General features: G+C 39.9%; 1 non-coding gene across 1 annotated transcript; it reads left to right on the plus strand.

Annotated features, from left to right (window-relative positions):
• The first annotated feature begins 17,791 nt into the window (after positions 1 to 17,791).
• LOC130953819 (small nucleolar RNA R71) lies at positions 17,792 to 17,899 on the plus strand. The gene has a single exon (XR_009075979.1). It is a non-coding gene; the product is annotated as a small nucleolar RNA R71 (small nucleolar RNA).
• Positions 17,900 to 18,679: the final 780 nt, after the last annotated feature.

Consider the following 18,679-nt stretch of genomic DNA (forward strand, 5'->3'; position numbering starts at 1 on the left):
CATGAGGAAGACAATTGAAGAAGCTCAAGAGCTTATAGACACGGTTGCTAGAAACCAATATCTGTACTCTAGCAATGAGTTCTCTCCAGAAGAGGAAGTCATGACAGTAGTCACTGACTCTAATCCTCAAGAACAGATAATGGAGCTTAATCAACAACTACTCCTGATGACAGAACAGTTAGCAGAATTTAAAGAGATGCTCCATGAAACTAAAGTTGCTAATAAAAGCATAGAACTACAGTTGAATCAAGCAAAACAGCAAATATCTAAACAGATAACAGAGGAGTGTCAAGCAGTTCAATTGAGGAGTGGGAAGACCTTGAATAACACTGCTCAAAAGAGCAAAAAGCCAAACAAGGAACAATTGACAGAGGACAACCAAACCACTGCTCAAAATCCCTCTGAGGACAGTAAGAGCCCAGAGAGGAATATTGGCGTTCAAACGCCAGAAAGGGAAGGAAAGCTGGCGTTAAACGCCCATTCCTTGCCCAGTTCTGGCGTTCAAACGCCAGAAAAGGGGGAAAAGTTGGCGTTAAACGCCCATTTTCCACCCATTCCTGGCGTTCAAACGCCAAGGGAAGATCAGACACCTGAGAGTGCTGACAGTAATCCCTCTAAAAAGGCTTCTTCAACCACTTCTGTAAGGAATAAACCTGCAGCATCTAAGGTTGAAGAATATCAAGCCAAGATGCCTTATCCTCAGAAACTCCGCAAAGCGGAACAGGATAAGCAGTTTGCCCGCTTTGCAGACTATTTAAGGACTCTTGAGATAAAGATTCCGTTTGCAGAGGCACTTGAGCAAATACCTTCTTATGCTAAGTTCATGAAGGAAATCTTAAGTCATAAGAAGGATTGGAGAGAAACTGAAAAAGTGTTTCTCACTGAAGAATGCAGTGCAGTCATTCTAAAAAGCTTACCAGAAAAGCTTCAAGATCCTGGAAGCTTTCTGATACCATGCACATTGGAAGGCACTTGCACCAAGACAGCTTTATGTGATCTTGGAGCAAGCATCAATCTAATACCTGCATCCACTATCAGAAAGCTTGGGTTGATTGGAGAAGTCAAACCAACCAGGATATGCCTCCAACTTGCTGATGGCTCCATTAAACACCCATCAGGCATAATAGAGGACATGATTGTCAAGGTTGGGCCATTTGCCTTTCCAACTGACTTTGTGGTGCTGGAAATGGAGGAGCACAAAAGTGCAACTCTCATTCTAGGAAGACCCTTCCTAGCAACTGGACGAACTCTCATTGATGTACAAAAGGGGGAAGTAACCTTGAGAGTCAATGAGGATGAGTTCAAGTTGAATGCTGTAAAAGCTATGCAGCATCCAGACACACCAGATGACTGCATAGGCGTTGACATTATTGATTCTCTGGTAGAAGAGATCAATATGGCTGAAAGCCTAGAATCAGAGCTTGAGGACATCCTCAAAGATGCTCAAACTGATCAGGACGAGCCAGAGGAGGCAAAGGAATTTTCGAAAATTCCTCAGGAGGAAGATAAGCCTCCTAAGCCTGAACTCAAACCACTACCATCATCCCTGAAATATGCATTTCTGGGAGAGGGTGACACTTTTCCAGTGATTATAAGCTCAGCTTTAAATCCACAGGAAGAGGAAGCACTGATTAAAGTGCTAAGGACACACAAGACAGCTCTTGGGTGGTCCATAAGTGATCTCAAGGGTATTAGCCCAGCTAGATGCATGCACAAGATCCTGTTGGAGGATAATGCCAAACCAGTGGTCCAACCACAGAGGAGGCTAAATCCTGCCATGAAGGAGGTGGTGCAGAAAGAGGTCACTAAATTACTGGAGGCTGGGATTATTTATCCTATTTCTGATAGCCCCTGGGTGAGCCCTGTCCAAGTTGTTCCCAAAAAGGGAGGCATGACAGTGGTTCATAATGAAAAAAATGAACTGGTTCCTACAAGGACAGTCACAGGGTGGCGCATGTGTATTGACTACAGAAGACTCAATACAGCCACCAGAAAGGATCATTTTCCTTTACCATTCATAGACCAAATGCTAGAAAGACTAGCTGGTCATGATTACTACTGCTTTTTGGATGGCTACTCAGGCTACAACCAAATTGTAGTAGATCCTCAAGACCAAGAGAAAACAGCATTCACATGCCCTTCTGGCGTGTTTGCCTATAGGAGAATGCCTTTTGGTCTGTGCAATGCACCTGCAACCTTTCAAAGGTGCATGCTCTCTATCTTCTCAGATATGGTAGAGAAATTTCTGGAAGTCTTCATGGATGACTTTTCAGTATATGGAGACTCATTTAGCTCCTGTCTTAATCACCTATCACTTGTCCTGAAAAGATGCTAAGAGACTAACCTGGTTTTAAACTGGGAGAAATGTCACTTTATGGTGACTGAAGGAATTGTCCTTGGGCACAAAATTTCAAGCAGGGGGATAGAGGTGGATAAGGCAAAGGTAGAGGTAATTGAAAAATTACCACCACCTGCCAATGTTAAGGCAATCAGAAGCTTTCTTGGGCATGCAGGATTCTATAGAAGGTTTATCAAGGATTTTTCGAAAATTGCTAAACTTTTGAGTAACCTGCTAGCTGCTGACACTCCATTCATCTTTGACAATGAGTGTCTGCAGGCATTTGAGACCCTGAAGGCTAAACTGGTCACAGCACCAGTCATCTCTGTACCAGATTGGGCATTACCATTTGAATTAATGTGTGATGCCAGTGATCATGCCATTGGTGCAGTGTTGGGACAAAGGCATAACAAACTTCTGCATGTCATTTATTATGCTAGCCGTGTTCTAAATGATGCACAGAAGAATTACACAACCACAGAAAAAGAGTTGCTTGCAGTGGTCTATGCCATTGACAAGTTTAGATCCTACTTAGTGGGATCAAAGGTGATTGTGTACACTGACCATGCTGCTCTTAAATACTTACTCACAAAGCAGGATTCAAAACCCAGGCTTATCAGATGGGTATTGCTTCTGCAAGAGTTTGATATAGAAATAAGAGACAAAAAAGGGACAGAGAATCAAGTAGCTGATCATCTGTCCAGAATAGAACCAGTAGCTGGGGCGTCCCTCCCTTCTACTGAGATCTCTGAGACTTTCCCAGATGAGCAACTCTTTGCCATCCAGGAAGCTCCATGGTTTGCAGATATTGCAAATTATAAAGCTGTAAGGTTCATACCCAAGGAATACAGCAGTGTGCAAAGAAAGAAATTAATTTCAGATGCCAAGTACTACCTTTGGGATGAACCATATCTCTTTAAGAGATGTGCTGACGGAGTGATCCGCAGGTGTATACCCAGAGAAGAAGCACAAAGGATCCTATGGCACTGCCATGGATCACATTATGGAGGACATTTTGGAAGTGAGCGAACAGCCACTAAAGTTCTCCAGTGCGGCTTCTACTGGCCTACTCTCTATAAAGATTCCCGAGAGTTTGTGCGTAACTGTGACAGTTGCCAAAGAGCTGGTAACCTGCCTCACGGATACGCCATGCCTCAACAAGGAATATTAGAGATAGAATTGTTTGATGTATGGGGAATTGATTTCATGGGACCATTCCCACCATCATACTCAAACACTTATATTCTGGTGGCAGTGGACTATGTATCTAAGTGGGTAGAAGCATTTGCTACACCCACTAATGATACCAAAACCGTACTGAAATTCCTCCAGAAAAACATTTTCAGCAGGTTTGGCATCCCCAGAGTGCTAATCAGTGATGGGGGCACTCATTTCTGCAATAAACAGCTATACTCTGCTATGGTTAGATATGGAATCAGCCATAAAGTGGCAACTCCGTATCATCCACAGACAAATGGGCAAGCTGAAGTCTCTAACAGAGAGCTAAAAAGAATCCTAGAACGGACTGTGATAGCCCGAAGAAAGGATTGGGCAAAGAGCTTGGATGATGCTCTGTGGGCATACAGAACAGCATTCAAGACTCCTATAGGAACCTCTCCATACCAATTGGTGTATGGGAAGGCCTGTCATTTGCCTGTGGAACTGGAACACAAAGCCTACTGGGCAACCAGATTCCTAAACATGGATGCACAGTTAGCTGGTGAGAAAAGACTGCTCCAGCTAAATGAGCTAGAGGAGTTCAGACTCAATGCCTTTGAAAATACAAAAATTTATAAGGAAAAGGCAAAGAAGTGGCATGACAAGAGATTGTCAACCAGAGTCTTTGAGCCAGGACAAAAAGTTCTGCTCTTCAACTCCAGGCTCAAATTATTTCCAGGAAAACTCAAATCCCGGTGGAGGGGTCCGTATGTGATTACAGGAGTATCACCATACGGATATGTTGAGCTTCAGGATATTGATTCTGACAAGAAGTTCATTGTTAATGGACAGAGAATCAAGCACTATCTTGAAGGAAATTTTGAGCAGGAATGCTCAAAACTGAGACTTGAGTGATTCTCAGTGAAAGTCCAGCTAAAGACAGTAAAGAAGCGCTTGCTGGGAGGCAACCCAGTCATTAGAAGGTTGTATGAATTGTTCTTACAAAGGCAAGTATCAAAAATGAAGGAATTCACAGAGTTACAGAAGGATTCAGCTCAAAAAGCAGAGAAAATGAGCTTACTGGCGAAAAAACGCCAGTAAGGGGCATTTTGGGCGTTAAACGCCAGAATGGGCACCATTCTGGGCGTTTAACGCCAGTAATGGTACCATTTTGGGCGTTAAACGCCAGAATGGGCACCATTCTGGGCGTTTAACGCCAGGTGTGCAGCATCCTGGGCGTTTTGGAAAAACGCCCAGTGATAAAGGATTTCTGGCGTTTAACGCCAGCCAGGGCACCTGGCTGGGCGTTAAACGCCCAAAAAGGGTAGCAAATGGGCGTTAAACGCCAGAATGGGTGCCATTCTGGGCGTTTAACGCCAGAAAGGTGGGGGGACCACATTTTTGTTTTCAACTCAATTTTTTTCAAACTTTCCTCTTTTTAACCATACTCTTCTACATAAATGCACTTCAACCCTTCATCATTCACTTTCAAATCTTCACAAATCAAAACCATTCTTCAAATCTATTTCAAATTAATCCCAAATCTTCTTCAAAAACTCACCCTTTTCTCAATTTCTTTCCATATCTTTTCAAATCCCTCTCTTGTTTTTCGAAAACTCCCCTCCCCACCTTATAAATACACGTTTGGCTCCCTCATTCCACCACACCATTCGAATTTCCTCTTCCTCCCCCTCTCTTCTCTCTTTTATTTTGCTTGCGGACAAGCAAACCTCTAAGTTTGGTGTGCTTTTCCGTGATCACTAAGCCAAGATTCATCAATATCATGGCTCCTAAGGGAAAACAAACCAATTTAAGAGGCAAGAAAGAGAACAATCCAAAGAATCTTTGGAATGAAGAGAAGTTCTTAACCAAAGAACATGAAGACCATTATCATAAAATAATGGGTCTGAGGTCAGTGATCCCGGAAGTTAAATTTGATCTGAAAGAAGATGAATATCCGGGGATCCAAGAGCAAATTCGAAACAGAGGATGGGAAGTTCTAACCAATCCTGAGACAAAGGTTGGAAGGAACATGGTTCAGGAATTCTACTCAAATCTGTGGCTAACAGATAAGCAGAGAATGACTGGAACTGCTTACCATACCTATAGAACCATGGTCAGAGGGAAAGTTATATACTTCCATCTGGACAAAATAAGAGAAATCTTCAAGTTGCCTCAACTGCAAGATGATCCTGATTCCTTTAATAGGAGGATGGTGAGAGTAGATAAGGGGTTGGATCAAGTTCTTGAGGACATATGCCTCCCTGGAACTAAGTGGATAACCAATTCTAAGGGTGTCCCAAACCAACTCAAGAGGGGAGACCTCAAACCAATTGCAAGAGGTTGGCTAGACTTTATTGGGCGTTCCATATTGCCCACTAGCAACCGTTCTGAGGTCACCATCAAGAGAGCAGTGATGATTCATTGCATCATGCTTGGAAAAGAAGTGGAGGTTCATCATATGATTGCCTGTGAGATCTACACAATTGCAAATAGGAATTCCACTGTAACCAAATTGGCTTACCCAAGCTTGATCTCCTTGCTCTGTAAAGAGGCTGGGGTGAAGATAGAAGAAGATGAACTCATACCCATAGAACATCCAATCACCAAGAAGACAATGGAAGGAACAAGAGAAGCAAGGGCGTGAAATTCAAGAGATGAAACGCCAAAAGTTCTCCTCTCAAGCTGAGGGAGCATCCACTTCTCAAAATCAAGGTTGTTGAGTTCTAACTCTGTGAAAACCTCTATCATTAGGAGCCTATGTTTGCATTTTTTTTTATTTATTTTCTATTTATTAGTTTCATCTTATATCTATATTTGAGTCTTGTTCTTAGTTCATAATTAATAAAATTTAAGTTTATGCCTTAAAGCTATGAATGTCCTATGAATCCATCACCTCTCTTAAAAGAAAAATGCTTTAATCACAAAAGAACAAGAAGTACAGGGTTTCGAAATTTATCTCTGAAAACTAGTTGAATTAGTTTGATGTGGTGACAATACTTTTTGTTTTCTGAATGGATGCTTGAACAGTGCATATGTCTTTTGAATTTGTTGTTTTAAGAATGTTAAAATTGTTGGCTCTTGAAAGAATGAGGAGAAAGAGAACTGTTATTGAGGATCTGAAAAATCATCAAATTGATTCTTGAAGCAAGAAAAGCAGTGAAAAAAAAAATAATTTCAAAAAAAAAGAAAGAAAAAGAAAAAGAAAAGAAAAAAAAAAGAGAAGGAAATAAAGTTGTGATCCAAGGCAACAAGAGTGTGCTTAAGAACCCTGGACACCTCTAATTGGGGACTTTAGCAAAGCTGAGTCACAATCTAAGAAGGTTCACCCAATTATGTGTCTGTGGCATGTATGTATCCGGTGGTAATACTGGAAGACAGAGTGCTTTGGGCCACAGCCAAGACTCATACACAGGCTATGTTCAAGAATCAATATACTTAACTAGGAGAATCAATAACACTATCTGAGTTCTGAGTTCTTATAGATGCTAATCATTATGAACTTCAAAGGATAGAGTGAGATGCCAAAACTGTTCGGAGGCAAAAAGCTACTAGTCCCGCTCATCTAATTGGAGCTATGTTTCTTTGATATTTTGGAGTCTATAGTATATTCTCTTCTTTTTATCCTATTTTGATTTTCAGTTGCTTGGGGACAAGCAACAATTTAAGTTTGGTGTTGTGATGAGCGGATAATTTGTATGCTTTTTGGCATTGTTTTTAGTATGTTTTTGGTATCTTTTAGTTAGTTTTTAGTATATTTTTTATTAGTTTTTAATTAAAATTCACTTTTCTGGACTTTACTATGAGTTTGTGTGTTTTTCTGTGATTTCAGGTATTTTCTGACTGAAATTGAGGGTTCTGAGCAAAAATCTGATCCAGAGACTGAAAAGGACTGCAGATGCTGTTGGATTCTGACCTCCCTGCACTCGAAGTGGATTTTCTGGAGCTACAGAAGCCCAATTGGCGCGCTCTCAACGGAATTAGAAAGTAGACATCCTGGGCTTTCCAGCAATATATAATAGTCCATACTTTGCCCAAGATTTGATGGTCCAAACCAGCGCTCAAAGTCACCTACAGAAATTCCAGCGTTAAACGCCGGAACTGGCATAAAATTTGGAGTTAAACGCCCAAACTGGCATGAAAGCTGGCGTTTAACTCCAGAAAAGGTCTCTACACGAAATTCCTTCATTGCTCAGCCCAAGCACACACCAAGTGGGCCCGGAAGTGGATTTTTCTGTCATTTACTCATTTCTGTAAACCTTAGGACACTAGTTTACTACTTATAAGATCTTTTGACATTGTATCCGTACCTTATGACCTCATAGCACTTTTTTACACGTTCTTGTATACTTCCACAGCATGAGTCTCTAAATCCCATGGTTGGGGGTGAGGAGCTCTGCTGTGTCTTGATGGATTAATGCAATTACTACTGTTTCCTATTCAATCATGCTCGCTTCGATTCTAAGATAACACTTGTTCTTAATCCGGATGAATGTGATGATCCATGACAATCATCATCATTCTCAACTATGAACACGTGCCTGACAACCACCTCTGTTCTATCTTAGATTGAGTAGTTATCTCTTGGGTTCTTTAATCGGAATCTTCGTGGTATAGGCAGGACCTGATGGCAGCATTCAAGAGAATCCGGAAGGTCTAAACCTTGTCTGTGGTATTCTGAGTAGGATTCAATGATTGAATGACTGTGACATGCTTCAAACCTGTAACCTACTGGGCGTTAGTGACAGACGCAAAAGAGGGATTCTATTCCGGTAGGGGAGGGAACCAAACCGGTGATTGGCAGTACTGTGACAGAGTGCGTGCATTAGCTTTCACTGCGAGGATGGGAGGTAGCCATTGACAACGGTGAAACCCTACACGAGCTTGCCATGGAAGGAGACTTGCGTGTTTGATGAAGGAGACAGTAGGAAAGCAGAGATTCAGAAGATGGAGCATCTCCAAAACCCCAACCTATTCTCCATTACTGCAAAACAAGTAACCATTTCATGTTCTTTTGCTTTTCACAATCAATCCTGATAATTTCTGATCTCCTGACTAAGATTTACAAGATAACCATAGATTGCTTCAAGCCGACAATCTCCGTGGGATCGACCCTTGCTCACGCAAGGTATTACTTGGACGACCCAGTGCACTTGCTGGTTAGTTGTGCGGGATTGCAAAAGTGTTATTGCAATTTCGTGCACCACTATATAAAGCTTAATTATTAATTATTTAAAATTTAGCTAGCATATATCTCTTGCTAACCACTTGAAAATACTAATATATTTAGGCCTCTAAAAAAATTAAAAAAAGATGCATGTGACATTGAAAGATTTTACTTTTATTTTTTATTCTTCTTATTATTTGAATGATTTATTTATTTATTTAGTTTTTATACCACACAATTGTTTAGAAATATAATTATTTTATTACTCAAAATCAACCTATTTAAAAAATTCATAGAATTTTATAACTTAGTATTATCAATTGATAAACAAAATCTTGCACAAAAATTTTATAAAATGGATTACCCACTTTTTTTTTCCTCTCATAACCCTATCACAAAGTTTTGGAAAAAAAATAATTAGCCCAACATTGTTTGTCCAGCTCCATATTTCAGTGTTAACAGTCCAAAAATTTGCACAGCATCTTAATTTTGCCTAATTAAGCTCCTTACCTAACCGAAAAAAAAAACACTGCTTAAACTACCAACAGAGAGTGAGAAGATTACGAGTACATCACATCAGCGCATCACATGTGACTCCTATGCCTTACATCTCCATCCACGCGTCGTCCTCCCACTTTAACAACAAAAAACCACATGGCATGCTTTCTTTTGCTATCAGCACCTTAGAATTTCCTTTTATGTTAATATGTTAAGTATGTTATTGATGTCTTATAATGTTGTCTTAGCCAGTGTTATCAGAATCAAATTAGACTATTCTGTTTGACCAAAAAATCAGTGAGCTAAATGTATGGTCGGTTCAATTTGATGGCAGGATCGTTTCTACATTTAGACTGGTCGATGACGATCAAACCCATTGAAATTTGACTAGTTTACACGAATCGCAAGCAAAGTCTGTAGAGTCTACCCTGCACCTACATAACCTATGATATAATTGTAGTAACTGCACAACACCAACGCTCCTACATGATGTACACCGAGCTTCTCTCGTAAGGCTTATAGCTGCTTCCTTCTCTTCTATTATGGGAAATGAATCCAAGTACTCCTCAAAGAGTAGAGTAGCGTTAGCCACCAAGCTAACTTGAGTTTTGGCATTTATTTTGTTTCTTTTTATTTAAGTTAGTTCTATGGTGTAGAAGAAAGATTCTTTCTATAGCTATAGAAGACACATGTCAGCCTCTCATAAATAGATTGTGTATTAGTGGTCACATGGGGACATGCAAACAGGGCGGCAAGCGCTACATCATGGCAGAAGATTCACAGATTGGTAGCTGTGGATAGCTGAAAGGAGTAGGTGTGTGTTAGCTATAATTATTAATTAAGCATGGTTAAGTATGGTGTTACGTGGCAACATTTTCAATTTTTTGTTGGTTCTAATAAATAATATGTAAGATGGAGTCCAGTACGTTGTTTTAAAAAAATTTTGTTTGTTAGACCATGAAAAAAGAGGATAATAAAAAATAATTCATTGTTTTAACAACCCAAAAAAGCCTAAAATATTTTTTCAACAATTTATTTTAATCGAAGATTCTCATAATCCACAGATTAATTCATTAAGTAAAACTATATAAAAAAATAAATGCAGATTTATGTTATAAATAAATTTCTATAACTATTCCTAAACTTAAATAAACAGTCTATAATCGAAAAGATGTTTTGTAGGACTATGACAGAAAATACATACTTTGATTTTGTCATGTACAAAAGAAAAAAAAGTTCATATTCCCATGATTTTCATTTTTAAAAAATCATAACTTAAATGCATTAGGTTATTTAAATATTGATGTTTGACGATTAAAATTTATCTACTAAATGCACGAAAGCATGACTGTGACAAATTTCTATTTTAGTACTTGCTTAGGAGAGATTTGTTACTTTTAATTTTTAATTTTGTGGAAGGAATAGCCGAATATGTATAAGCTTCATGTTTTTGTTGAATTTAAGATACATTTATGTTGAGTGTTAAAAATATTTAAGTGATTTCGACCTAATAAAAACTAACAAGAGCTATTCAATAACTAATATGTATGAATGTGCATTGAACTTGTCATATTATTGTTAATTGAGTTGTTATTATTGTTATCTTGCATTTGGTAGCTTTAGATTTTATTTTTATTGCAATTTAATATACTTTTATTTTCATGCACACAAAGTATTTGATAAAATAATTGGCTTAATTTTAATGTAGTTTTTCACACTCTTGACTTGAAATTGAAGACTTTGATGACCTTGAGTCCTTGATATCCATTCTTAATTGATATATTAGGGTAGTTAGTTGATTTGGTTTTCACTAACGTTAGTCTTTCACTAAGTTAATTAGTGAGTAGGCTAAGACTTGTGGATTAAGATTAATTCTGCATATTTGACTTATCCTCGATGTTAAGGTTGAATAAGTAGGATTAACTCTTCATAATCATCTATGTTTGTGGTCAATGGCAAGGATAGGTAACCTTAATTCTCAATCCTTGTCTAAGAGGTTTCTTAGCATTTGAATTTTTCTTTCTTTTGCTTAATTGCCTTGAGTTTGATTCCTTTTGATATTTAGTTATTGTTTGTTTCTTTAATTTCTTGCTATTTACATTACTTGCCTCTTGCCATCAAACCCCCATTTTCTCATAGCCAATAATTAAGCATTTCATTGCAATTCCTAGGGAGAATGACTCAGGATTTAAAACTCCCGATTATTTAATTTGAATTGTGACAATTCCTTGTTTAAACTTTGATGTGAGGATCCATTGCCGGTTTGGACTATACTTGCAACGGAAGTTATTTTATGAATTCCGAATCGGCATAAATCCTCTTCATCAAGTTTTTGGCGCCATTACCAGAAAGTTTTAATGGTGTTACATTGTTGGCTATTGTTAATATGTGAATGTGTGAATAATTTGTTTTTGATTGGTTGCTTGTTTTTGCTAGTTTTAGGAGTTTATTTTACTTGTTCTTATTAGCTTTTGTTTTTTATTTTCCCTCTTTTCTATAAATTCTCACCCTTTTGACTTGGAGTTTGGTTGTTATGATGTTATAGGAAGTGAGAACCTTAATGATGGAATGCATCATGGATTGTGGGATCAATTGAGTGAGGAGCCATATGCTTCTAGGCAACCCTTTTGGCAACAACCTCCTCCATATCCTTATAGCTACTATTCACCTTTTGATGCACACTAATACAAATCAAACCCTCAATATTATGATCAACTTTACTCACAAATCACATCACACTATCACCAAACACCTCTACATGAGCCTAACCTATACCTACCATACCATCAATTTTATGTGCCTCATGAACAACCTTATGAACTACACTTAGAACCACCACAATTTCAATACCAATACCCCACACCCCGTCAATACTCTCATCAATATCAACCACCTTCTACATATGAGGACCCTTTTCCACATGATGAACCTTCTTTTTTTCCACAACTTTCAATGGAGGAAGCATTCTAATTCTTCTTTCAAGAGCAAGAAGAGTACCAAAAAAGGTAAGAAAACATCATGGCTACCTTAGCTGGAGTTCTATCTCGCCTACCCTCACTACACTCTTTCAATAATTCAAGCAAGCACCTTCACGGATAAAAGTGAAGAACCAACTTCAATTGAAGCACGTGGAGAATGGTGATGGGCGTCAATCACCTTGTTCATGAGTGAGAATGGTGATGGGCGTCAATCATCACCTTCATCAAGTTGAAGAACAAGTGATATCTTGGACAAAGAACAAGGGGAATTGAATGGAAGAACAATAGTAATTGCATTAATACTCGAGGTACAGCAGAGCTCCACACCTTAATCTATGGTGTGTAGAAACTCCACCGTTGAAAATACATAAGAACAAGGTCTAGGCATGGCCGAATGGCCAGCCTCCCAAAGGTCTAAGATAGCATCAAACGAAGATAGCTACCAAAAGTCTCTCAAATACAATAGTAAAAGGTCTTACTTATAGAAAACTAGTACATAGATGAGTAAATGACATAAAAATCCACTTTCGGGCCCACTTGGTGTGTGCTTGGGCTGAGCAATGAAGCTTTTTCGTGTAGAGACTCTCCTTGGAGTTAAACGCCAGCTTTAGTGCCAGTTTGGGCGTTTAACTCCCAATTAGGTGCCAGTTCCGGCGTTTAACGCTGGAATTTCTTGAGGTGACTTTGAACGCCGGTTTGGGCCATCAAATCTTGGGCAAAGTATGAACTATTATATATTGCTGGAAAGCCCAGGATGTCTTCTTTCCAACGCCGTTGAGAGCGCGCCAATTGGGCTTCTGTAGCTCCAGAAAATCCACTTCGAGTGCAGGGAGGTTAGAATCCAACAGCATCTGCAGTCCTTTTGAGTCTCTGGATCAGATTTTTGCTCAGGTCCCTCAATTTCAGCCAGAAAATACCTGAAATCACAGAAAAACACACAAACTCATAGTAAAGTCCAGAAAAGTGAATTTTAACTAAAAACTAATAAAAATATACTAAAAACTAACTAGATCATACTAAAAACATACTAAAAACAATGCCAAAAAGCATACAAATTATCCGCTCATCACAACACCAAACTTAAATTGTTGCTTGTCCCCAAGCAACTGAAGATCAAATAAGATAAAAAGAAGAGAATATGCAATGAACTCCAAAAACATCTATGAAGATCAGTATTAATTAGATGAGCGGGGCTTTTATCTTTTTGCCTCTGAATAGTTTTGGCATCTCACTCTATCCCTTGTAATTCAGAATGATTGGCTTCTTTAGGAACTCAGAATCCAGATAGTGTTAATGATTCTCCTAGTAAAGTATGATGATTCTTGAACATAGCTATTTCTTGAGTCTTGGCCGTGGCCCAAAGCACTCTGTCTTCCAGTATTACCACCGGATACATACATGCCACAGACACATAATTGGGTGAACCTTTTCAGATTGTGACTCAGCTTTGCTAAAGTCCCCAATTAGAGGTGTCCAGGGTTCTTAAGCACACTCTTATTTGCCTTGGATCACAACTTTATTTCTTTCTTTTTCTTTCTTTCTTTTTTTTTTCGGTTTTTTTTTTTAGCTTGCTTTTTCTCTTTTTTTTTTCTGCTTTTTCTTGCTTCAAGAATCATTTTTAATGATTTTTCAGATCCTCAGTAACATGTCTCCTTTTTCATCATTCTTTCAAGAGCCAACATTCATGAACCACAAGTTCAAAAGACATATGCACTGTTCAAGCATACATTCAGAGAACAAAAGTGTTGCCACCACATCAAAATAATTAAACTATTATAAAATTCAGAATTCATGCAATTCTTTCCTTTTCAATTAAGCACGTTTTTATTCAAGAAAGGTGATGGATTCATAGGACATTCATAACTTTAAGGCATAGACACTAAGACACTAATGATCACAAGACACAAACATGGATAAACATAAGCATAAAAATCGAAAAACAGAAGAATAAAGAACAAGGAAATCAAGGAACGGGTCCACCTTAGTGATGGCGGCTCTTTCTTGCTCTTGAAGATCCTATGGAGTGCTTGAGCTCCTCAATGTCTCTTCCTTGTCTTTGTTGCTCCTCCCTCATGACTTTTTGGTCTTCTCTAATTTCATGGAGGAGAATGGAGTGTTCTTGATGCTCCACCCTTAGTTGTCCCATGTTGGAACTCAATTCTCCTAGGGAGGTGTTTAATTGCTCCCAATAATTTTGTGGAGGAAAGTGCATCCCTTGAGGAATCTCAGGGATCTCATGGTGAGAGGGGTCTCTTGTGTACTCCATCCTTTTCTTGGTGATGGGCTTGTCCTCATCAATGGGGGTATCTCCTTTTATGTCAACTCCAACTGAATAACAGAGGTGACAAATGAGGTGAGGAAAGGCTAGCCTTGCCAAGGTGGAAGACTTGTCCGCCACTTTATAGAGTTCTTGGGCTATAACCTCATGAACTTCCACTTCTTCTCCAATCATGATGCTATGAATCATGATGGCCCGGTCTATGGTAACTTCGGACCGGTTGCTAGTGGGAATGATTGAGCGTTGAATGAACTCTAACCATCCTCTAGCCACGGGCTTGAGGTCATGCCTTCTTAATTGAACCGGCTTGCCTCTTGAATCTTGCTTCCATTGTGCGCCCTCTTCACATATGATTGTGAGGACTTGGTCCAACCTTTGATCAAAGTTGACCCTTCTTGTATAAGGATGCTCATCTCCTTGCATCATAGGCAAGTTGAACGCCACCCTCACACTCTCCGGACTAAAATCCAAGTATTTCCCCCGAACCATAGTGAGATAATTCTTTGGATTCGGGTTCACACTTTGGTCATGGTTCTTTGTGATCCATGCATTGGCATAGAACTCTTGAACCATCAAGATTCCGACTTGTTGAATGGGGTTGGTAAGTACTTCCCAACCTCTTCTTCGGATCTCATGGCGGATCTCCGGATATTCACCCTTTTTGAGTGAAAAGGGGACCTCGGGGATCACCTTCTTCAAGGCCACAACTTCATAGAAGTGGACTTGATGCACCCTTGAGAGGAATCTATCCATCTCCCATGACTCGGAGGTGGAAGCCTTTGCCTTCCCTTTCCTCTTTCTAGAGGTTTCTCCGGCCTTGGATGCCATAAATGGTTATGGAAAAACGAAAAAGCAACGCTTTTACCACACCAAACTTAAAATGTTTGCTCGTCCTCGAGCAAAAGAAGAAAGAAGAGAGTAAAGAAGAAGAAATGAGGAAGAGGGGGAAGGTGGTGTGTTCGGCTAAGAAGGGAAAGAAGGGGTGTTTAGGTTGTGTGAAAATGAAGGGTTGAAGAAGGGTATATATAGGAGAGAGGGGGGTAATGGTTCGGCCATTATGGGTGGGTTTGGGAGGGAAAGTGGTTTGAATTTGAAGGGTGAGGTTGGTGGGGTTTTATGAAGGATGGATGTGAGTGGTGAAGAGAAAGATGGGATTTGATAGGTGAAGGGTTTTTGGGGAAGAGGTATTGAGGTGATTGGTGAGTGGGGGAAGAAGAGAGAGAGTGATGGTGGGGTCCTGTGGGGTCCACAGATCCTGTGGTGTCAAGAAAAAGTCATCCCTGCACCAAATGTTGCTCAAAATCACGTTTTGAGCTATTTCTGGCGTTAAACGCCGGGCTGGTGCCCATTCCTGGCGTTTAACGCCAGGTTGTTGCCCTTTACTGGCGTTTAACGCCAGTCTGGTGCCCCTTTCTGGCGTTAAACGCCCAGAATGGTGCCAGACTGGGCGTTAAACGCCCAACAGCTAGCATTACTGGCGTTTGAACGCCAGCTTCTTCTCCTCCAGGGTGTGCTGTTTTTCTTCCAGTTTTTTCATTCTGTTTTTGCTTTTTTCATTGTTTTTGTGACTTCTTATGATCATCAACCTACAAAAAAATAAAATAACAAAAGAAAATAGTTAACTATAAAACATTGGGTTGCCTCCCAACAAGCGCTTCTTTAATGTCATTAGCTTGACAGAGGACTCTCATGGAGCCTCAGAAATACTCAGAACCGTGTTGGAACTTCCCAACACCAAACTTAGAGTTTGAATGTGGGGGTTCAACACCAAACTTAGAGTTTGGTTGTGGCCTCCCAACACCAAACTTAGAGTTTGACTGTGGGGGCTCTGCTTGGCTCTGTTTTGAGAGAAGCTCTTCATGCTTCCTCTCCATGATGATAGAGGGATGTCCTTGGGCCTTAAACACCAAGGATTCTTCATTCACTTGAATGATCAACTCTCCTCTATCAACATCAATCACAGCCTTTGCTGTGGCTAGGAAGGGTCTGCCAAGGATGATGGATTCATCCATGCACTTCCCAGTCTCTAGGACTATGAAATCAGTAGGGATGTAATGGTCTTTAATCTTCACCAAAACATTCTCTACAAGTCCATGAGCTTGTTTTCTTGAATTGTCTGCCATCTCTAATGAGATTCTTGCAGCTTGCACCTCAAAGATCCCTAATTTCTCCATTACAGAGAGGGGCATGAGGTTTACACTTGACCCTAAGTCACACAAGGCCTTCTTGAAGGTCATGGTGCCTATGGTACAAGGTATAGAAAACTTCCCAGGATCTTGCCTCTTTTGAGGCAGTTTCTGCCTAGACAAGTCATCCAGTTCTTTAGTGAGCAAAAGTGGTTCATCCTCCCAAGTCTCATTTCCAAATAACTTGTCATTTAGCTTCATGATTGCTCCAAGGTATTTAGCAACTTGCTCTTCAGTGACATACTCATCCTCTTCAGAGGAAGAATATTCATCAGAGCTCATGAATGGCAGAAGTAAGTCCAATGGGATCTCTATGGTCTCATTTTGAGCCTCAGATTCCCATTGGAACTCAGAGGAGATTGGTACACGCCCACTGAGGTCTTCCTCAGTGGCGTCCTCCTCCTCTCTTTCCTCTCCATATTCGGCCATGTCTATGGCTTTGCACTCTCCTTTTGGATTTTCTTCTGTATTACTTGGGAGAGTGCTAGGAGGGAGTTCAGTAACTTTCTTGCTCAGCTGACCCACTTGTCCTTCCAAATTTCTGATGGAGGACCTTGTTTCATTCATGAAACTTTGAGTGGTCTTTATTAGATCAGAGACCATTGTTGCTAAGTCAGAAGTATTCTGCTTAGAACTCTCTGTCTGTTGCTGAGAAGATGATGGAAAAGGCTTGCCATTGCTAAACCTGTTTCTTCCACCATTATTGTTATTGAAACCTTGTTGAGGTCTCTCTTGATTCTTCCATGAGAGATTTGGATGATTTCTCCATGAAGAATTATAGGTGTTTCCATAGGGTTCTCCTAGGTAATTCACCTCTTCCATGGAGGGGTTCTCAGGATCATAAGCTTCTTCCTCAGATGAAGCATCCTTAGTACTGTTTGGTGCATTTTGCATTCCAGACAGACTTTGAGAAATCAAATTGACTTGTTGAGTCAATATTTTATTCTGAGCCAAAATGGCGTTCAGAGTGTCAATCTCAAGAACTCCTTTCTTCTGATTAGTCCCATTGTTCACAGGATTCCTTTCAGAAGTGTACATGAATTGGTTATTTGCAACCATTTCAATCAATTCTTGAGCTTCTGCAGGCGTCTTCTTCAGATGAAGAGATCCTCCAGCAGAGCTATCCAAGGACATCTTAGATAGTTCAGAGAGACCATCATAGAAAATACCTATGATGCTCCATTCAGAAAGCATGTCAGAAGGACATTTTCTGATCAATTGTTTGTATCTTTCCCAAGCTTCATAGAGGGATTCTCCATCCTTCTGTCTGAAGGTTTGGACTTCCACTCTAAGCTTACTCCATCTTTGTGGTGGAAAGAACTTTGCCAAGAAGGCATTGACTAGCTTTTCCCAAGAGTCCAGGCTTTCTTTAGGTTGAGAATCCAACCATATTCTAGCTCTGTCTCTTACAGCAAAAGGGAATAGCATCAGTCTGTAGACCTCAGGGTTAACCCCATTAGTCTTGACTGTGTCACAGATTTGCAAGAATTCAGCTAAGAACTGATGAGGATCTTCCATTGGAAGTCCATGGAACTTGCAATTCTGTTGCATTAGAGAAACTAATTGAGGCTTAAGCTCAAAGTTGTTTGCTCCAATGGCAGGGATAGAGATGCTTCTCCCATAGAAATCAGGAGTAGGTGCAGTGAAGTCACCCAGCACCTTCCTTGCATTGTTGGCATTATTGTTGTTTTCGGCTGCCATGGGTTCTTCTTCTTTGAAGAATTCGGTCAGGTCCTCTAAAGAGAGTTGTGCTTTGGCTTCTCTTAGCTTTCTCTTCAAGGTTCTCTCGGGTTCAGGGTCAGCTTCAACAAGAATGCCTTTGTCTCTGCTCCTGCTCATATGAAAGAGAAGAGAGAAGAAAAGTGTGGAATCCTCTATGTCACAGCATGGAGATTCCTTGAAGTGTCAGAGGAAAAGAGAAATAGAAAGAAGAAGGTAGAAGAATTCGAACTTGATTAGTTAGAGTTCGAATTGTGCATTAAGAAGGAGTAGTACTCCATAAATAGAAGGATGTGAGAAGGAGGGAAGTGGATTTTCGAAAATTCAATTAAAAGATTTTGAAAGCATTTTGAAAAT

Source organism: Arachis stenosperma, chromosome 9 (assembly GCF_014773155.1).
Source record: "Arachis stenosperma cultivar V10309 chromosome 9, arast.V10309.gnm1.PFL2, whole genome shotgun sequence".
In the NCBI taxonomy this organism is placed as follows: domain Eukaryota; kingdom Viridiplantae; phylum Streptophyta; class Magnoliopsida; order Fabales; family Fabaceae; genus Arachis; species Arachis stenosperma.